Genomic DNA, 22,313 nt, shown 5'->3' on the forward strand with positions numbered 1-22,313 from the left:
GCCCCCTTGTCTGAAGCGGATTGTGATAACTCAGATGCTGTGGGAGCCAGCTTCCCCTAGAGTCAATTACAGCCAGTGGGGCCCGCCGATGTTTTGATAGTCTTTTCTGGAGTCATGACAAGGAAAATGAAAGGACCCACGGGACCTCTTTCGTCACTAACAGCCGGGTATCACGGTTGGGGGTGGAGGAAGGAAAGAAAAATCACCTTTTCCCCCTCTCTGAGCTCTTCAGCAGAACTCAAGCCTGGGCGGCCAACATGTTGGTGTTGAGAAAACATCTGTTCTCAAGCAGAACTAATTGGCAACAGAAATGGAACTCCCCCCCCCGACCCCCCAAAAAAGCATAGACCTGCTTTATCCCTGGGTATTCTGGACGCGTTGTGTGCCACAGCCCAAGCACAGCCATCAGCCTCACACAGCCAAGGTTATCACCCGTTACCACCCATCCCGGCTGACCTTTCTTGCAGTAAGCTAGTTGTCAAGGTCAGTGGCCAAAGCAGCCCAGCCTGGAGGGACACTTGCATGGCTGTTGCCCGGCACCCCCTCCCTGCTCCCAGGAACAGCAGTTGGCTTGGGGCACCTCACTCCGTGATTTGCCGTCGCTGGTTTGGATGGAACTGACGCCTCCTCAGCTCCAAAGAGGAGCCCTGGCAGTTGCTTAAGCCAATGAGCATATCGCAGGGAGGTCTCGGGAATGGGCCTCCAACTCAACTAGAAACAATAAGGCATGAGAAGGAACATTCCACGAGACTTCTGGAAAAGAGGGCTCTTGCCATTTTAGAGGTGCAGAGAGGTAAAGTAATTTGCTCAGTCACACAGCATACTCGTTGGGGGTCCAGGATTTGAACCCAAGTCTGTAGGAATGAAGAGTTTGTGACACCTAACTGCTAGGCTCTGCCAAGAGACGGCATAAACTCTAGAAGAAGCCAGACAAGCTGGATCCTAACCCAGTTCTGGCATTTACTGCATGATTTCAGGCAAATTACTTAACCTCTCTGTTCTTTAGTTTTCAGATCTTCAAAGTAGGGCTTAAAGAGCACCTCTACTTGCAGGCTCTGAAGGGCGAATGAGTTAGTAACAACACATGTAAAGCGTGTGGAATAGTGCCTGTCACGGGGTGCGGCTTTGCCCCATCCCGTCACGCTATTTCTCACACGCGGGGAGAATCAGACTAAATAAAGGCAGGTGGGGGCGGGGAGGAAGGAGAGGTCGATGCTGTCGGGGCAAGGTCTCTATCCCCTACCCCGATTTTCCTTCCTGAGGCGCAGTGGTCAGGCTCGGTTCCCCTCCAGGAGCAGCTGTACCACAAAGAACTCACAGCCAGCTCACGGCTTTGTGTATTCTCAGACCTGGCGAGACAGAGCCAGTGGCAGCCAGGCCTGTCCGTGTCGGGGTGGTCAAGATACGGGGAAGTGCCACTCATTCAAGTGACAAAAGGTAAGACCTCTAACTAATGCCACATGGTGGAGGGCGGATGTGAATTGGTACAGAGGCATCAGAAAATAATCTATGACTTCATATTCCCTACAACCTAGCAATTCCTGTTGCACACCTGAGATGCACACCAGCACGAATGTAGTAGGACAGGTGTAAGAACACTCAGAGGAGAACTGTTTGTAACAGCCAACAGACATGTGGGTAAAAGCCCAAATGCCCGTGGACGCGGCAAACCATGGACTAGTATAGAGCCGGGAAATGCTGCATCTACAGCAAGCTCTCTGCTGCCATATGGATGGGTTATAGTGCTAAAATGCTTTAAGAAAGTTTAAGTCCACAAGACACGTATAGTCAACTTAAAGTCACATTTGGAGCTTAAAGTTCAAAAATAAGCGACAGTAAATAATATATATTAATATATTTGTTGGCATCAATATGTGAGTGGCAGTACTTTTTTTAAAACGAGGGAAATCAGAATGATGAAAAAGTTTTGGAGATGGAGGGTGGTGATGGTTGCAGAACACTGTGAATGTACGAAATGCCACTGAATTGTATACCTAAAAATGGAAAAGATGGGAAATTTTATTTTACGTACCAAGGGAAAGATTAACAAAATTCATGATAGACAGTGGGAAGGAGGATGGTCGCATGGTTATAAACAGCTGTCTAAGTTCTGGGTTATGGATTGGGTGGTGGGTACACAGGTGTTTTTATATTTTATAAAGAGCTACAGTGAGCTGCTTAGATGAAAGGGTAAACCGGGCCATCCAGGTGCCTCTTTCACCTGGGTTGTGATTAATTCACTTCTGCCAGAGGTCCATTTTTGAAGACTTGAGGAAAGCTCTTTGGACCTGGATTTGGGGACCAGGGATCTAATGCCCCCAACCCTCCGGCAAGTGAGAAAAGACCTTGAACCTTCCCGCTGCTGTCACCCAGGCAGTAGCCTCTTTGGCGTCTGGTGGCTGGAGGCCTCCCGTGGTCTGGAGGGACCACTTAAGCCCACCTACTCCCGCCTCCACCTGCAGGGTCCTCCCCTCCCCCACCACTCACTGCCCCGCGCAGAGCGTAGAGAGCCACACTGCGCATGCTCCTCAGGGGAGGGCTGCCTGCAGCGCGACGCGACGCGGGCGGGCGGGTGGTGGGGATTCCATTCAAGGGACACCTCGGTAGCAGCCACCTGGCCACGACAGCGTCCGCGTCCCAGACTCTGCCCGACTCCGGGCTCGTCCGAACTCGGGTAAGGAAGAGCGGGTTGTTTACGGGGTCCTCCAAGCCCACCTGCGACGAACAAGAGGGGTGAGCACGGGGACCACGGCAAGGACCTGGGACCCGGCCTGGGAGGGTGCGACAGGCCCCTCTGAGGGTGAGGACTCCTCAGACTTGCATTGTTAGGCAGAGGCGTGGCTGCTTGGTGAGTTAGCACAGGCTATTAAAATGTGGTATTTGTACATGAAATGTGGCTCAGCTAGAGGTTCCTGGCGACCCTCTCTCAGCCTGACTCCTTCGTCACCCTTGGCAACATAGCCAAGCAAACATTTCCACACGTCTTGAGTGCCTACTGTGAGATACAGCGCGGAACAAAACAGGCCAAAAAAAAAGTCTCGCCCTGAGGAAACTCACCTTTTAGCAGAGGATATTTAAAAAATAATTATAAGAGCTCCCATCGTGGCTCAGCCGTAATGAACCCAACTAGTATCCATGAGGACGTGGGTTCAATCCCTGGCCTCCCTCAGTGTTGCCATGAGCTGCGGGGTAGGTCGCATACGTGGCTGGGATCCTGAGTGGCTGTGGCTGTGGCTGTGATGTAGGCCAGCAGCTACAGCTCCAGTTCAACCTCTAGCCTGGGAACTTCCACATGCCACGGGTGGGGCCCTAAAAAGACAAAATAATAATAATAATGTATTGTATGGTAGGTGATGATGAGTGGTATGGCGTGAGCCACCTGGAGATCTGCAGCATGGTGTCCCGGACAGAGGGGACAGCAAGGGCACAGGTCCTGAGGCGGTACGGCGCCTGGCACACCTGGGAACAGCTCGTGCAGTGATGGGGAGGGCAGGGGAGAGGAGGTCCAGATGCCGCGAGGCTTTCCACCTGCGATGAGGAATCTGCCTTTTAACTGGGGGGAGGGGAGCCAGACTGCAGGGCGGAGGCTGTTCTGAGCAGAGGAGAATCCGATTACCTTTCACAGGACCCCGCCGGCTGCAGGTATAGAACAGACCATCAGAGAGCCAAGAGCCGACGCAGAGATATTAGTGAGGAGGCAACCACGGACATCCAGAGAGACCTGATGGCCATTGGGCCTGGGTGGGGGCCGTGGAGGGGACAGCTTCCAGAAAGTGGTTGAGGGGAGAGCCAACAGAATGTCTTTCTTACTGAGAAGTGGAAGCAGCTGGGCTCTATGCATGTGTTTTTCGGTCAGGAAAGCTGGAGACCTGGTTAGAAAGTAGAGATGTGGTTGTCAAACCCACATCTCCTGGGACTTCTGCTATGCAGCCTTGGAAAGACTGGTTTCGGCCTTCATGTGCTAAGATGGAAAGACACCCCGGGGGTGTTATCAAGTGAAAAAAGATACAGAATAAAATGTAAGAATGACCTCATTGGGAGTTCCTGTCATGGCTCAGTGGTTAACGAACCTGACTAGGATCCATGAGGATGTGGGTTCCATCCCTGGCCTCACTCAGTGGGTTAAGGATCTGGCGTTGCCATGAGCTGTGGTGTAGGTTGCAGATGCTGCTCGGATCTGGCCTTGTTGTAGCTCTAGTGCAGGCTGGCAGCTGTAGCTCTGATTCTACGCCTAGCCTAGGAACTTCCATATGCTGCGGGTGTGGCCCTAAAAAGCAAAAAAAAAAAAAAAAAAAAAAGAAGAATGACCTCACTTTTGAAAATTAAAATTAGGTTTATGACTGAATGAATGCTGTGGAAGAATAGAGAGTGGTTACCTGAAATGGGACTCACTGAGATTTAAACTCAGGTTTGCCCTTCCTACCACACAAAATAAAAAAGAATAATAATAATAATAATAATAATAACCCACCATGTTTTAGTTCTTTTTCAAATTGCTGTGGGCAGCGCTCACTTCCTGCCATCCCAGCCTCCCTTCTCTTAGGCGGCCAGTGTCCCCACCTGGGCCTCCTCCTTGGCCGGGCCTGGAAGAAGGAGCAACTGGGGAATGAGAAATATTTTCCTCTCGTGCTTGCCGGCCTGGGAGACTGGAAAGGGCCCACCTGGCTCCTAGGCTTTCTAAAAATAGAAAGCTGTCTGAACTATCCTATAGGTTTGGCTTAGCTCTTCCTCCCCCATGTTCCAAGACACTGTTTCAATTAGAGAGTCATGAATTGTGCAGGAAAATCAAGCATGGCAGGAACGAGCCCTGAAACAGGGTGTAATTTACAGGGAGCTGCCTGTGAGGGAACCCGGAAAAGGCCTGAGAAGGCGAAGATGGCAAATGCAGGGCCCAGGGCCTCTGTGCTGCCCGAGCTGGGGCCCTGGATGCAGCCGGCCAGATAACGAGTACCTTCTGCCCCACCCAATCTCTGCATCCATTCTGGTGCTAAGGGCCTGAGGGAGGAGCTGAGCTGTTGGTTGGTTTGAGGCCACAGGAGGAAACAGGGATTGTGCCCAAGGGCCCATGCCTGGAGTTTGAGTCCCCTTGGGGGAGAGCTGAGGATGGTCCAGGACGAGATTTCTGAGATGCTGGGTAGAGGCGTATCTGCTGTGTGGCCAGAGGTGTGTTGGGAAAGGGTTTAACAACCAGCTCTCCTGGAGAATGTATGTGTGCGTGCGCACGCATGCACATGTGTGTATATACATATATGTGCACTTACACACATGAGCATATACACATATACACTCAGGTGTGCTATAGATGGTATTGAAGTAAAGGATTGCAGCACACCACTTACAAATAAACATAAAATGCACCATACCTCCCCCTTTTGTAAATTTCTTCTGCTTAATTGATTCACATGGAATGTTTTTGTTGATTTGTGTCCCCGACTCTTGTATCTGTATTCAACCTATGGTGATAATGCTGGGTGACTGTAGCTCTTTCTGGAACATTGGCTTGGCCGATATCTGCCTTTCCCTTAAGGAGGAAGACAGAAGTGATACAACAAAAAGTAGGTCGGACCCTTCCTGGTTTGTCAACGAAGCGAGCAACTTCCTTGACTTTTGGTGCTATTCCCACTGTGACAAGTAGAGAGATAACACTCTTTTATGTTTCATCTGCGTCAACTTTTTCTCCCTCCCTTTCTCTCTCTAGATCACTTTGTTACTCTAGACAATCAACAAAACTATAAATCAAGCCCTGAGTTGTACTTCTGCCAGTTCCCATAGTGTAATTACTCCCACCGTGGCCAACCTCAGGCTACCAACTTGAAGTCGCTAAAAATGGAATTGGGAAGAGTTATGTCGAAGCACACAGTCAGGGGCTGTGTCCACCGGACAGATACAGCAGCAATGAAAAGTCCGAGAGCCCAGATCAGAGTCACACATAGTTTTAAAAAATGGAAAGTGATGACTTCTGAGTACTTACAGCTTTGCTTTAATATAATTTATGTAATTATAAGTTTATGAAGTTTAATTTTTTAGGCTTTATTGAAGTATAGTTATATATAATGTTGTGACAATTTCTGCTGTATGACAAAGTGACTCAGTTATATATATATACACACATCCATTCTCTTTTAGATTATGAAGTTTACTTTTTAATAATGGGTCTGTTGAGCAATGAATTCACCAAATTCCTGAAAAATCTGGCCATCTGCTTTCATGAGCCGGTCCAAAGCTGGCTCTAGCACACGTGGTGTAGGGACTACATGGCAGAGTGTCACGGGCTAGGCAGGAAGCCCTTCCCTCCACCTCTGCCCAGAACCCAGAGCAGCTCAGGCACTACAGGGTGGGGGTTTGGCCCCACCAGGTGGGTGTCAGTGACAGTGAAGCTTCTCCAGGTGGCCTTGGGGGCAGAGGTGAGAGACCAGTTTTCCAGCCCCTGTGACACATCTCCCAGAGAGAACTGGGGGTGCCGAATGTCCAGCAATGAGTAGGTGAGGGCTCTGTAACCAGCAGACATCTGGGTTAAATCACTGTGCAAAAAAATAAGCTGCAGGACCGAGCTGGGCTTGCAGCAATTCATTAGGTTTTTCCAAAGCTCGTGGGGCCAAAGGACTTTCTCACTGACAGTAGTCACTTCTTCAAGCCTCTCTTAATCCCAGGCTCCTCTGCGCCTTCCCTGATGCATCGAGAATTCACGAGATCTTCCTTCTCTTCCTTAAGCTTTCATCTCACCCACACTTAGAACTTAAGTGCTCTCCAACCAGAGTCACAGTGTTTAGAGTTGTTGCAAAGAGATTTTAGAGATTTCCTGAAACAATCCCCTCGTTTTATAGATGAAAGAAGTGGAGTGACTTGCTCAAGGTTACAAAGAGGAAAAAAGCAAGGGCAGAACAGGGTAGGTGCCCACCTGTCCCGGCATGCCCGGGACTGAGGGGTCTCCTGGGACAGGCTGGTCACCCTAGAGTGAGGACCACCACTCAGATCTCGACTCGAGCCCAAGGCAGAGGACCTGGTCCAGCCCCAGAAAGTGAAGGAGGCCTGAGTGAGTACAGAGCTGCTGCCGGACGGAATTTTCCAAGGGAAGAGAAAAGAGGAGGCACATCTGGGTGCTGGGATTTCCCGCGCTCCCCAGATGCCGGGCACCCGAGGGATTTCCCACCTGCCACACCCTGCGTGGACTTCCCAGCCCTTGAAGTTATGTGCATCTTCTTTGTCGGTGCCAGGGAGACACTAGGGGACTTTATCTGCATCTTATCTCTTGGCTGCTGTCACCACAGCTTGCAGGGATGTATATGCAGATAGCCTACGATCTTATTAATATGTGATTCTCCCCAGGGGAGGCATGTGCAAAGCACTGTATGTATTTCACAATTCTGTTTGGTCCAGAGGAGTAGTGGGGGCCCAGAATGATTCGAAACAGATTTTTTGAAAAGGCAAAATAAATTGGAACGAAACCTAGTAGAGGCATGTGCCACTCTCCCCACCCCCAGCTCTCTCCACCCCTGCCGGATATTAACCCTCTTCTCTCACAACCGGGAGCCCGAACAGCAGGGCGGCAAACACAGCAAGTGGCACCAGGCCCTCCAGATTCAAGCCAGGGCCCTGCGCGCCCCCGGGGCTGACACATGCTCCAAACAGCTGAAGGCGGCGCAGGCTGTTGCTTCATCGTCTGACCCCTCTACCCACCTCCTGCTCATAACACTCCCTGCACCCTCTCCTCCTTCACTTCTGCTGCCTGGGACAATCACAGATTCAGGGCACACAGAATAGGAGCCCCGTGTACTCCTGGAGGCGGAGAGTTTAGTGAAAGGAAAATCAGACTGGGATCTGATTCTCATCTCTGCCCCCAACCAGCTGCGTGACCTTGGGAAAGTCTCTGTTTCTCTGAGTCTCCAATTGCTCAGCGTATGAGGAGCATAAATACAATCCGCACCCCTCATGGGGATTCACCCAGCTCAAGCTTCAGCAATGCCTGAGCACACGGCAGACCCACAAAACAGCTGTCCTAGTAAGAGCCTCTTAAAAATCACCTCCCTCAACCACCTATTTTCTGGATGGATGGGAGGCCCAGAGAAGGAAAGAACTTGCCCAAGGCCACACAGCGAGATACTGCGATTTCATGATTTCTCCTCAGCCTCGGCGCCACCAGCTCCAGGCGGATGTGCAGACGTGCTGCCCTCCGCACACCTCCCCTCCCTCTAGAGTCGGGTCCACACGCAGCCGCACACGGGGCAGTGGCTCCGCACTCACCCTCCAGCGAGTCTGGACATTCAGGACCGTGTCACGCCGTCCTCCTTTCTCCGTGGCTGAAGCAAGCGTCGGCCCCCATCCGCTGCAGGGCTCAGGAGCCGAGCCTGTCCGGGCTGTCCGCTCGGAAGGTGGCCTCCGAGGACCCCCTGCCCCCGAGTCTTCCTTGCGGTGCCGAGGGGACGGGGCCGCTGGGCTCCGATAGCGCCGCGGGGCTCTTATCGGCCGGTGTCAGGGTTCCGGGAAGCCCGCCTGGGTACTCTCCCCAAGCCGGCCCGTTCCCCCCGGATGCTGCCTGCTGCTCTGGCCGCGGCCGATTGCCCGTCAGTGTCACTCTGCGCTCTGCCAGGGAGAATTCCATGCCGGCCCCCCGCAGGCGGGGCCCCCACCCCTCCACGTCCCACCCCCCACTCCCATCTTGGCAAGGGGACCGAGGAAAGGCAGCTAATTTCAAGTCCGCACAGCGTTTGTGGTCGTGTCCTGAACTCTCCACGATTAATCACGGAGCATCTGATTTCTGCTTTGCCTCAGAGGGGGGTGTGGGGACGCCTGGAAGTTTCTGTTTACTCCGTTCTGCACCGGGCTTCGTGCTAATCACAAACAGACAGGACGCAGCCTCTCTCTCCCCGCGAGGCCCTCTCCTCGCTCCTCTTACCGTGCCACTTGCGGTCCCCTCCTCACGCTGCCTCCTTTCCCTCCCGCTTCCCTCCGTCCCATCTGACCCCCACCCCCGCCTCTGTCAGGACCTGATCCTCCATACACCCCTTCCTCTGGTCCTGTTCCCCGCAAGCCCCAGCATCCCCTCTGGACCTCCGGCTTCTGCGAGGATGCAAATTAGCTTGGCTTTCTTCCTTTACGTTTTTACAGTTAATGTCAGCCTCTTTTACTGCCCTTTTTTTTTTTTAAACAACCTAATGATTGCAGGGTTTGCCCCCCACCCCATTACCCATGTGTGTAGAAATCCTGTAACTTCATGGTGTCTCTGAGTCAGTCAGGGGCAGGGTCTAGATGCATGGCTCTGTTTGTCACCTCCGCACGTCTGGACTTCTGGATTCTGCTCAGGGATGGACCCAGGAACAAAGCTCCCATTCACACCCACCCTGGAGAGGTCCCCGCGGCGGTGCCTCCCAGCCTGTAACACCTAGAGATGAATTTCTTCCTGCCGCCCCTTGGCTCCCTGCCACCCTGCAGCCACTGCACACAAAAAACCAGGAGTAAACAGCCCCAAAGAAGAGAAACTGACACCCCTGCCCGCAACCCCCCCACACACACTTACACTTAGAAGGGTAATTTGGCAAGATCTTTGAAAACCAGAAATGAGCATAGGCTGCCACCCATAACATCACTGATGCACATCCTAAGGAGGCAGACACCTTTGGAAAAAAATATGATTTGTCATGGGAAATATTGGAAATAGATATTCATCAAATAATGGTTGGTTAAATAGACTGTGAAAGAATCACACTGTCCCAGGCAGGGATTGAAAGGGTGAGCTGCCTCTGTATGTAACAAGGAAGATGGTTTCTGAGTGCAAAAGGGGGGAGAATGATACATTCCGCATAATCCTGATTGTGACACACACACAAAATGAAATGCTATGGAAACACATATCAAGCCAGGAAAATAGTCTGGAAGGATATAAACCACACTGAGTCATTACCTCTGGGAAAGGGGGGGAGGCAAAGTTTTAGGGTGATGCTCTTACCTGTCACAGCTTCATGTTGAAAAGTGAAAATGAATTCATCTCTTACCTATGTCCCAACCAGCATCCCTCCCTAGGGACGCTGCACCACGTACTCAGAGAAAATTTCATCCACACATTTGCCCCCTTGGACTAACTCGAAGAGTTCTACAACCTGTCAGCTGAGAACTGAAGAGCAGCCCTGAGGCGTGAACCCAGAAATTCCACAGACACTCCAGGTTGATCACGTCGAGTCAGGTGTTGGGACCCAGATCCGACAGTGACTTTTCACTAAGAGAAATTTCCTAAGAGCCGGGGAGCTGGCCGAGATCCTCTGTCGTGGGTTTAGATCTCGTGGAACTGAGGCCAGCAGATCTCTATTGGAAAGCAAAGTATTGGACAACGATGACTTGGCTTCAGGAAACAGTGTCACTGACTCTGACTTGTCAAAGGTGGAACCCGTTTTGAAGCATTTAAAGGAATGAACGTCAGACAGTATGTCACCGAGACGGCTGCTGCCAAAGCAGTTTCTGTTTAGCCACCTCCCCCCTCCCCCTCACTGACCATGGCATGACCATGTCTCAGAGACAAGGCAGGCAAGCGGGCCTGGGGCTCCAGACAAGGTGCTTCTCACGTACCATGATGTGATGGAATTCTCCAGAAGAGAACTCTCTGTTCTTCATTGTCAAATGCCTGCGGGCTCTGGCAATTCAGCTGGGAAGTTACTGCAGGGAAGACAAATGACACTGTCCATGGCCCCAAGCCAGTGGGGGCACCAGCCCCTCAGCCCCGACCTCGAGGGCAGAGGAGGCCCCAGGTTTGCACAGTGACAACCTCATACGTGGGATTTCCAGCCATCCGAGGTGTGGCAGGGAGACCAGGCCATTCCCCAAGTGGGGCTCCCAGGGAGGAGACGGCAGCGGCCAAGACGACTTCGGAGGACACACTAAACAGGCCTGACCTTCCCGGGGGAACATCGTCTTATTCCTGTAGCAATTGTCTTGCCATCCTACTTGGCCTGGGAGAGAGTCTCAGCTTTGTGCTAATCCATCTTTAACACCTTTGCCATCTACGAAGCTCCCTTTTTGACAGAAAGCAGGCTGCAGGCTTAGATCAGCCCGCAGCCTACAGCATCCAGCTAGAATCTTGTTTGGCAAGTGAGTCATGGCTTTCCATTGTCTTCCACTTAGCTATTTTTAAATTTTTTTAAGTTTAAAAGGGAGTCCATCAGATAAGGGAAAAACTAACAAAATTCCAATAAAACACAGAATTTAGTTAATAATGATGTATCAATATTTGTTCATTAGTTATGACCAAAGTACTATGCAGTGTAAAATGTCGGCAAGGGGACAATTAGGAATTGGGTGCAGGGTATGGAGGGTTCTCTGCACTGCTTTTGCAACTTTTCTGTAAATGTCATCCTATTCTGGGGAGCTCCTGTCATGGCTTAGCAGAAACAAATCTGACTAGCATCCATGAGGACTTGGGTTCGATCCCTGGCCTTGCTCAGTGGGTTAAGGATCTGGCATTGCTGTGGCTGTGGCGTAGGCTGGCAGCTCCAGCTCTGATTTGACCCCTAGCCTGGGAACTTCCATATACCATGGGTGGGGCCCTAAAAAGACCAAAAAAAAAAAAAATCATACTAGTCTAAGATTGAAAGGTGAGTGGTCATCATTTTGTAATGTGTAGGAATATTGAACCGCTGTGTTGTGCACCAGGAACTCGTATTGCAGGTCAGCGACACTTCACCCAAACAAACGCATAGAAAAGGAGGTCAAATTTGTGGTCCCCGGGCAGGCGTTTGGGGGAGAGGGGAACTGGATGAAGATGGTCAAAAGGTACAAACTTCCAGTTGGAAGATAAATAAATACTAGGGACGCCAGGTACCACACAATTCATATAATCAACGCTATGGCGCGTTATATGCACACGTTGTTAGGAGAGTGAATTCTAAGCGTTCTCATCATAAGGAAAAAAATGTTTTCATTATAAGGAAAAAAATTTTTTTCCTTTTCCTTTATTTTGTATCCCTGTGGAGTGATGGAGGCTCACTGGCGTTATTGCAGTAATTATTTCATGATATGTGTAAGTTAAGTCATCATGCTGCCCACCTCACACAGTGCTGCAGGGTCCGTTCTACCTCAGCGAAACTGAAAGAAAACTAGATAAATAAAATGGAAAGTTTATTTAAATACGTTTAATGGACCCAGAAAAAAAATAAGTCCATGAGGTTTTTTTATTCTTTTGCTTTTTAATTGACATATAGCTGTTTTACAATATTATATCAGTTCCAGGTATACAGCATAATTTTTTTTTTTTGTCTTTTTAGGGCCACATCCATGGCATATGGAAGTTCCCAGGCTGGGGGTCGAGTCAGAGGTACAGCTGCCGGCCACAGCCACAGCCACAGCCACAGCCACATTAGATCTGAACCACATCTGAACCACGTTGGAGGACCTATACCATAGCTCATGCCAACACCATATCCTTAACCCACTGAATGATTAAGCTCAAGTTGGTTTGTTACCGCTGAGCCACAATGGGAACTCCTGATTTAGTATTTTTATGGCTTATCCTCCATTTAAAGTTATTACAAGGAGTTCCCATTGTGGCACAGTGGAAATGAACCCAACTAGTATCCATGAGGATGAGGGCTCGATCCCTGGCCTCGCTCAGTGGGTTAAGGATCTGGCATTGCCTAGAGCTGTGACGTAGGTCACAGGTGTGGCTTGGATCTGGCATGGCTGTGGCTGTGGTGTAGGCCAGCAGCTGCAGCTCTGATTTGACCCGTAACCTGGGAACTTCATCTACCGCAGGTGTGGCCCTAAAAAGGAAAATAAAGATGCTGCTATGGATGCTGTATCTTTTTGAACTAGTGTTTTCGTTTTCTTCAGATACATACCCAGCAGTGGGATTGCTGGATCGTATGGTATTTCTATTTTTAAGTTTTTTTTGTTTTGTTTTGTTTTTTGTCTTTTTGCCACTTCTTAGACTGCTTCTGTGGCATATGGAGGTCCCCAGACTAGGGGTCTAATCAGAGCTGTAGCTGCCAGCCTACGCCAGAACCACAGCAACGCAGGATCCGAGCTGAGTCTGTGACCTACACCACAGCTCACGGCAACGCCGGATCCTTAACCCACTGAGCAAGGCCAGGGATCGAACCCGCAACCTCATGGTTCCTAGTCGGATTCGTTAACCACTGCGCCACGACGGGAACTCCCTATTTTTAGGTTTTTGAGGGACTTCCATTCTGTTTTCCATAGGCTTCACCAGTTTACATTCTGTCCAACAATGTACAGGGGTTCCCTTTTCTCCTCATCCTCACCAACACTTGTTATTTGTGGTTGCATTTTTTTTAATGTATGTATGGAGGGTAACAGAGAGATGGCAAATATGGAAAAATGTTGACAATCGGTGAGTCTGGGTGAGGGGATATGGGGCGCTTGGAGCTACTCTTTCAGCTTTGCTGCAGGTTTGAAATTTGTCGAAACAAAAAATTAGAGATGGAGTTCCCTGGTGGCTCCATGGTTAAAGATCTGGTGTTCTCACTGCTGTGGCACAGGTTTGATCCCCAGCCTGGGAGCTTCCACATGCTGCAGGCATGGCCAAAAAAAAAAAAAAAAAACTAGGCAAGAGAGTAAATTCATGTAAACAAAAATATTTACTGCATCAGAGCCCAGGTGGCAAATGAATGGGGCCAGAGTCATCAGGGTGGTTGAGTTGCTGGCATTTGGGGGTCACAAGGCCAAAAGGAGGCCTGGCAGAGAGAGGTGTGATGGACCCTCTCAAGTCCCTGAGTGATCACGCTTACTCCCCATTGCCCCAGCATCTTCGCTGCAGCCCCCACAGGCACGCAGCTTCCCGGAGCACAGACGTCCTAACACTTTGAAACGATGTCCACATCTCCCCGCCTCGCAGCATCCTCGAGATGTCTGCAAGGCTGATGTTATCATCCCACGTGCCAGGCTGGGGAATTCGGGGACAGAGATGACGAAGGAGGAAATGTCCTAGTGGGACACGGGCGCAGAAACAGAAACCTGCAGTGCCAAGTGCTACTTTCAGCCCAGGTAGGAAGTGCCAGAGGGCGGGGCAGTGAGGACGTGCCTTTGAGGCTGCAGGGGCTGCCCCAGGGACGTGTGTCACCAGGGAAGGATGAGCAGACAGACAGGTTACGTGATCCTCCTAGAGAAGCTCTGCCCTCCAGCCCTGGGGGAGGCCGTGCCTGCGGCCTTCGGGCCCTGCCTCACCTGGGACGCCCCTCCTGCTTTACCCCCCCACCCCATCTCAGTCCTTCTGAAGTGCCTGGCTCCCTCCCGTGGTTCCCCCAGCAGAACTCGCTCCACTTGGCTGTCTCCCACCGCCCTCCTGGATTCCCACTTTCCCCTGCTGAGTGCCTTAACCCTTAACCTGCGGGAACCCACGCAGGAGCCACATTCTCCTGTGCTTTCTCCCAACCCCCCACTCTGAGTGTGGAGCCCTTCCCCCGGGCGTCCTCACTACCCGCTCACCGCAGAACAGCATAAGCACACAGGCCGCTTCCAGTCCTGGCTCCTCTCCTTCCCAGTATGACCTGGGGCAAGTCACTTGACCGCTCTATTTCCTCATCTGTAAAATGGGGTAACTATCGAGTTTCCTGGTGGCTCAGCAGGTTAAGGATCTGGCATGGTCACTGCTGTGGCTCGGGGCACTGCAGTGGCGTGGATTCGATCCCTGGCCCAGGAACTTCCGCATGCCATGGGTGTGGCAAAAATAAATAAATAAATAAAATGGATGGGCTGAGAGTTTGGGGCTAATAGATGCAAACTGTCACATTTACAATGCGTAAGCAATGAGGTCCTGCATACAGCACAGGGAACTCTACCCAATCTCCTGTAATAGAAGATGATAGACGATAACATGGGGAAAAGAGTGTACATATATATGTGTATGTATGACTGGGTCACTTTGCTGTACAGCAGAAATGGACAGAACACTAAGTCAACTATAACAGAAGATTTTTTAACAAATAAATAAAACAGGAATGGCTGTAGTGCCGCACTGGGTTGTTGTGAGGATTAGAAGAAATACTACCTTGTTGCTCAGTCTGTGGACCAGCAGACAGGGCTTTGCCTGGGAGCTTGTTAGGACAGAATCCTGGGCCCCTCCCCCAACCTTCTGAACCAGATTCTGACTTTTGACTGGATCCTGAACTGATCCGTGTACACGTTAAAGGTGAGAAGTATTGACGCATTGTCTGTAAAGTGCACAGACCCCGCCTGGCACACAGCTGGCTCCGACGAAATAGATGTGATTTTCATCATTGTCTTCATCACCAGCCCCCGAGCTTGCCTGTTGTCTCATCCTTCTCCACGGGAGAGGAAAGCCCACAACTGCCCTGTGCACCACTGCCTACTCAGTGCCCAGGGCAGAGCAGGTGCTCGATAAATGATGCTGAATTCAGTCATTGTCTAATTTTCATGGAAAAGCCTGACTGGACCCCAGCAGCCTCACTCCTGGCTGAGCTCTTTCGAACTCGTCACTTCTCCAAACCCCCAGCCTCCTTCAGCCACAAGGGACAAAGTCTGGGATGGCGAAGGGGTCTCCGATTCCGGAGGGCATGGGGGTGAGCTTGACCAGAGACAGCTCATCCCTCTTGGTAAAATCCATCATTTTCCTGCAGAGAGTGGCGACAGGTCTCTCCTCTTTGATCGACCCTTCAGCACTGAAGAGACCCTGCAATGTCCGGGTTCTTCCTGGAGATAAAGATCCCAACCCGGCACTGCCGGGCATCTCCCCCACCCTCAGCTTGCCCCAGAGTCCAGTCCCTGGCACCTCCGCTCGGCTGTGACAGACGACTGATCCATTGGATGGAGGCTGGCTCTGCTGAGCTGGGGAAACCTTTGGAATGACAGGTTCCCCCTCTGACCTCAGCCATAAACCTTGGTTCAGCAGAGGGACAAATCTGTCCTGAAAGCTGGGAACCTAATCCGTCGGGGGGATTAGCAGAGACCGAGCCCTGACCTGAAGGAGAATCCCAGTCGCCCTCTGCACTCCCCGAGGGACCCTCCAGAGTCAACTCTTTCCAGAACCAACCCCAGTTAAGTCAATAGTGCCCCGCACCTGAGTGCCCACAGGGCCTCTCGAGGACCTGACCTTCTCCACTCGGCGACTGTCATTTCCTTACAGGCATAACCTAGAAAGCCATCTTCGCATTCCCAGAATGACTTCCCCAGCTGAGGAATTCGGCGTTCAGGGTTGCGGCTTTCTTCTGTGCTTTTATGAGAGCCCCCGCTCAAGGCATCTTCTACAATTTGGTAAGAAGGCTTCCCCCCCCCACCACCACCACCCACCCCAATGCGTGTCTTTTGTAGCCACAAATTTCTAGTAAACTCTTCAAAAATGCGCAGCCCAAATTGAACCCTGATGCTAGGGGCACTAATGGGGCGCCTTCTTCAAAGCAATTCTTTACAGCCCAGCAGTTTACATGTTGCTGGAAACAATGGACTTAGCGCACAATTTATTTGGATTGGCTGGTTTCATGCTGGTTGGAATCTGCTTTGGGGGGAAAACAAACCCTGCATGTGTTTAGATTTATAATTTATACTGAAAGCACAAATTCCTCATGATAGGGCTACGGTAAGATGCAGTTATGAGCAAAAGTAACCACACGTGGAAGCGTTGCTCTTTCATGGATGTGCTGAGAGAGCTCACAAATTGCTTTTTAGTGAAGCCACCGTCTCCTCTCCCCACCTCCACCTAACCCTCTCCCCCCAAAGAAACATCTACAACATCTACAACAGAAGCTGGCCATCTGCCTGACCTGCGTGCAAATGCCCTGATCCGACGCCTTGCCAGCTGTCGGGGGGTGGTGACGGCTGTGTGCCCCGCTCTGGGTGACTTGAACCGGCTGCCTCCCTCTGTCCTCACAACCACCATCCCCAGCATCATGACCCCTGCGTCAGGAGGAGGAGACTGAGGCGCAGGGAGGGAGGTCACACACACAAAGCCCCCCAGCAAGTAACCGACAGAGCCGGCATTCTGACCCCCGGGAGGCCTGCTCAAGAATCGATGCTCCCGGGAGTTCCCGTTGTGGTGTAGAGGAAATGAATCCGACTAGGAACCATGAGGTTTCGGGTTCAGTCCCTGGTCTCACTCAGTGGGCTTAAGGACGTGGCGTTGCCATGAGCTGTGGCGTAGGTCGCAGATGTGGCTCAGATCCTGTGTTGCTCTGGCCGTGGTGTAGGCTGGCAGCTGTAGCTCTGATTCGACCCTTAGCCTGGAAATCCCCATATGCCACGGGTGCGGCCCTGAAAAAGCATGAAACAAAAAAAAAAAGAAAGAAAGAAAGAAAGAAAAGAATCAACACTTCGAACCCTGAGGTCCTTCTGTAGTAAAAGCCGCAGAACAACTAGCCAGAATGCTCCGTTAATTCGACTTTTTTTTATTGCAGTTGAGTTGGAAGAGAAACAAGGCAAATGGCAGGAAAATCAAATGAGATCATGACTTCACCAGAGCAAAACCGAGATCCCTCGCCCCCAGTGAAAGCAAACAAAAGCTGGAAGAGAACGAGTTCGACCTGATCTCCTCCGCCTTCTCCACCCCCATCTCCAGGCCCAGACCCGGAGACGCCGGGGTTCAGAGGGGAGACTCAGAGTCCCAGAGCGCCCTCCACCCCGAGAAAGACCCAGAGCTGCCCTTGGGATTCCAGGACAAGGAACCAGAGGAGTGTCCTCTAAGGAGGCTGCTGGGCGGGATCACGATAAGCGTCCAGGGACCGTGCCCTCCAGCTCCGCTGCTCCACCCATGGCCATCTGGGACTTGCTGGGACCAACAAATTGAGGCAGACGTGGTGGCCCTCCAGCTTCGGAACCATCGTTCACCCTGCATCTGTCTTTGCTTTCACGTTCTTGGAATCTCAAGACCTCAGAGGGTGAAGAGGGGGCCAGCCTCCTAGAAGATGGACGGGAGCCATGGCACCTGAGCCGGAGCCAGACTGCTGCTGGCCACGCGAGGGCAGCCATCTGGACCCTCCAGCCCTCGTCGAGTGGTCAGGTGACCACGGTCACACGCATGAGCCCAGGAGAGGCCAGCAGAACCACCCAGTGTGCCAGTAAGACACGACCAGCTGGCCCTTTCCTGGAGCCATCAAGGCTTGGGTGGTTTGTTACACAGCAGCTAGAGCTCCAATCATTGTTAACACAGTGAAAGCGGAGGCTCGGCCTTGAAACCACAGCCGTAAAGAGGATTCCAGCATGACACAGGGATGACAGCACTTTCTGGAGGCTTTGCCCGAACACCCCTACTGCGTCCTTAGCACATTCATTAGGATTCCGGGAGCCCAACCCTGCTTTGGCTTTTCGCTTGCACGTTAAATATTTGACCACCATTTCCCACCTGAAAGAAAGAGCTACCTTTAGCACTGGGGACACAGATACATTTGGCACAATAATGTCTTCTAAGAACTCTCAGGACAACAAAGGAGGTAGACAAGAACCTTATTGTATTCGCTCAGCAAATATCTGTGTCCCAGGCACTATGCAGAGGGCTGGGAATACAATGATAGGAAAGCCACAAATCCAGACTCACAGGATCGGAGCCTGGCCCTGAAGGGGACGCTGCTGAAAAGAAAATGCATTAACGGATAATGGCAAACAGTGCTAAATGCTGTGAAGCAGCAGCTCAGATGGCTCTGGAAGAGAATTAGTCTGGTGAGAGGAGGCCAGAAAGGTTTTACTGGAGGAAGAGCATTTCGCACAAAGACTCGAAAGAGCAGATGAAGTGCCTGGCCAAAGCGGAGGGGAAGAAGGTTCCAGGCCCGAGGGAATATGGCGGTGGCCCTCACCAGGAGCAGTTAGGTTAACCTAGAACCCAACTCTATTGTACCTTTAGACACAGAGTGGCTTTTGCCTGGTTTTACCATACATTGAATTTTCCTGGAATGCAAGGACCATGCCAGTTGAGAGAAGGCTGAGGTGGATTTGCTTGGGGATTCACACTGGTCACCCTCCTGGAGGGAGAGCACTGGCAGCAACTCCACTCCACGTGCTGGCGGCACATGAGCGGTCAACACCCCACACCTAGACCTGCCCGCACGTGGAGCGGTCCCTCTCACCTGTTTCTTCCTGTTCTGCTCAAGCACCTGCCTCCTTCATTGGGACTTGCAGCATTATAATATATATGGTTTTATTATACATTCCACTTATTCTTCCTTATTTGAGAGTTTCAGAATGACATGTGTATGTTTTCAATCCAATGAGTAGGTAGGTTATATTATTTATGAGGTTCATTTTGGGGTAGACAAAGCAGCCCTGGATCTGATGAGGTTAAAACCACAGGTTAAGACCTGCCTTTCGCTGTGGGACAGGGAGTTGGGCTGGTGTAAGAACTACCAGGAGGAAGGGGGTTGGAGCCCAGAGACCTGGGAGCAGGGTGGGACCAGATGAGGCTGGCAGAGGACTGGGGACATCACAACCCTCGACTCTGCCGGAGGGGATGCGAAAAGGTACCATCTGGTGGTACCTCCGAGGTGCAACATGGAACATCACCCGAAACAGCCAGTCCGTTCCTAGGCATAGACCCAAGAGAAGTGGAAACATGTCCTGAACACAGATGTTCACAGCAGCACTATTCGTATGAGCCCAAAAGAAGAAACAACTAAAATGCCCATCAACTAGTGAATGCATGAACCAAAGAGTAGGTTCTTCATATAATGGAATATTATTCAGCCACAGAAAGGAATGAACTACTGATACATACTGTGATATGGACGAACCGTGAAAACGCTCTGCTGAGTGAAAGAAGCCAGACGCAAAAGGCCACAGAGTATGCAGTTCAGTTTACATGAAATGTCCAGAAGAGGCAAATCCACAGAAGCAGAAAGAAGATTTGGGGTTGCCAGAGGCTGGGGCTGAGGAGGTGATGGAAAGTGACTGACAGCGGGTCTGGAGTTTCCTTGGCGGGCGATGGAAATATTTTGGACTTAAAGAGTGGTGAGAATGGTGCGACTTTGTTAATATTGTAAGTAAAACAACATCAACAGTGATAAAGACTGGATGGTATGCCTTAAAGGGGTGACTTTTAATGGCATTTGAGTTAGATCTCAAATAAAACCAACAGAGGACGCTGAAGAGATAGACAGGGTCACCGCATTGGAGGCATCACGGCCCTAGTCGAAGAGTTTGATTCTCAACCTCGGACTGGTGGGAGCCACTGACGGTTTTAGGCATCACGGTGACAATATAGTTTTGCAGTTGAGAAAGATCTCTGTGTAGAGTGGACTAGAGATGGGCCGCTTCGAAGGCCACAAAAAGCCAGGTATCTGGAGCCACACCTGGCTTCAGGCTTGAGCAGGTGAGGAGGCGGGCCCACCCTCGGGGACGCTGCGAGACCACCATGTGGACAGCCGTCTTCTAGAACAGCTGTCACGGGGGGACAACCATGCTTGAGGAGACAAGAGCTGGGAGAAATTGCTTTAGACGGGGCGGGGGGGAGCCTGTGGGAAGACATTGTAGGAGAGGCGGCCTTGGAGCAGAACTTTTGGTGCAGGGCAGGCAAAGATTCTAAGGGCCTGCTGGGAAGAAGGGATCACAGAAGCAGAAGCGCGGAGGCCAGGAGGGCCCAGGTTAAATGGGCTTCTGTTTAGCCGGGTCAGAAGGGAAGCAAAGGCGTTCTCTCGTGGCCCAGCAGGGTTAAGGACCCAGCGTTGTGACTGCAGCAGCCTGGGTGGCTGCTGTGGCAGTGGGTTTCATCCCTTTGATCCCTGGCCCGGGAACTTCCATATGCCATGGGTGGGGCCAAGAAGGAGGGGGGCAAACGTTATGGTAATGTATTAGGGTTCTCCAGAGAAACAAAACCAATAGGAACTATATAGATACATGTATATACAAGAGAAGATTTATTATAGGAATTGGTTTATGTGACTCTGGAGACCAGGAGGTCCCAGATCTGTCCTCTGTAAGCCAGAGAACCAGGGAAGCTGGTGGCGTAATGCAGCCTGAGGACAGGGGACCTGATGGCGTGTGTCCCGATCCAAGTCTGAAGGCCAGAGACCTGAGAGCACCAGTCACCAAGGACAAGACGAGGGGGCTGTTCCAGCTCAGACCAGGACAGACGTGCTCCTCCTTGGCCTTATCGCTCTGTTCAGGCCTCTCCGATCAGAGCCGCCCATGAGCATCAGCGAGGGTCTCCTCTGTCCTTCCTCAGACTCCCGATTCACACGCTCATCTCTCCCAGAAACAGCCCTCAGAGACGCACCCTGCAATGCGGTTTCACCAGCCATCCGGGCAACCCGTCGTGCATTAAGCTTACCACCACCCTGACGCCCGCACGCAGCTCCTTCAACCGCATTTCCTCGCCTCGTGGAGACATCAGCCGGGTCTTAACGCCCCCTGACACGGAACCACCGTCCCGCCTCCACCAGAAAACGCCCTGATCTGACCCCTCCCGTTTCTCACAGCCTCCCCGCGAGGCTTTAGCGCTTCTCCACGGGAGACCGAGGTTCACAGGGATCTCACGGACTTGACCCAGAAGTCCCACAGCCACACAAGGGCTGGCTGGCTTCTCATCTCAGGTCTATTTGAACACAACCACTGCACAAGGTGGGTTCAGGCCAACTCGTAGCGTGAGGACTTTATTTCACAGTCAGTAAAGTCGTTCCTTCTCTTCCTGCACCATAAAACTCCTAAAACTCATTCTTGCCTGCATGTCTGTTTTGTATTACACATTCCAATCCCTCGAATCTTTCAATAACAAGTTTCCTTAAGGGAGAGATTGTGCTCATTGTTTGGAAAATGGAAGCCCCTGTAGCGTAGGCCCAAGGACACCTAACACCTGGGCAGAGGGTGGGCGGGCACAGGTATTTCAGTGCCAGAGAAGCCATAATCCGTGAACGCCACATCAGTGGGGCGATGACAGCTGCCTGATACTAAATAGGAGACGTGTGTTCTTTCTGCCACTTAAACTCCCCGGTTTCTCTCTGAGCAACAAGGTACAAAGGCAAATACAGATTTGCTGAATTTTTGTTTCGCTCTGTTTGGATTCCCGTTGTTGAGATAGAATCATTTCTTTTACGTAATACATGTTTTAAGAGTACACTTGAATCTTTACCTCACGGTCTTAACAGCCATGGAAAAAGTCTTGAGATATTTTTAAAGGGGAAAGAGGTGGGGGCAGGAGGGAGGTACAGGGAAATAAGACACACTTACTGGAACTTAAGAACAAATGCAGGAGGTCCTGCTGTGGCTCAGCGTTAATGAACCCAACAAGTATCCGTGAGGACTTGGGTTCAATCCCTGGCTCCACTCAGTGGGCTGAGGATCTGGCGTTGCATGAGCTGTGGTGTAGGTGACAGATGAGGCTCAGATCCTAAGTTGCTCTGGTCGTGGCATAGGTCCGCAGCTTACAGCTCTGACTGGAC

General features: G+C 51.2%; 1 protein-coding gene and 1 long non-coding RNA gene across 3 annotated transcripts in view; one reads left to right on the forward strand and one right to left on the reverse strand.

The window, feature by feature from the left end:
* RIPOR3 (RIPOR family member 3) overlaps positions 1-9,970 on the reverse strand; it is a 75,916-nt gene extending 65,946 nt beyond the window's left edge. Inside the window, exon 1 of one of the 2 annotated variants that reach the window (XM_005673005.3) lies at positions 8,242-9,970. The gene's annotated coding sequence lies outside the window, so the exon portion shown is untranslated. The remainder of the gene's footprint in view (positions 1-8,241) is intronic. The other variant, XM_013985456.2, reaches the window with a different exon arrangement.
* Positions 54-21,588, forward strand: LOC106506715. The gene is made up of 3 exons (XR_001302198.2): positions 54-2,674; positions 16,085-16,212; positions 17,349-21,588. It is a non-coding gene; the product is annotated as an uncharacterized LOC106506715 (long non-coding RNA).

The sequence above is a fragment of the Sus scrofa genome, chromosome 17 (genome assembly GCF_000003025.6).
Source record: "Sus scrofa isolate TJ Tabasco breed Duroc chromosome 17, Sscrofa11.1, whole genome shotgun sequence".
NCBI classification, from domain to species: domain Eukaryota; kingdom Metazoa; phylum Chordata; class Mammalia; order Artiodactyla; family Suidae; genus Sus; species Sus scrofa.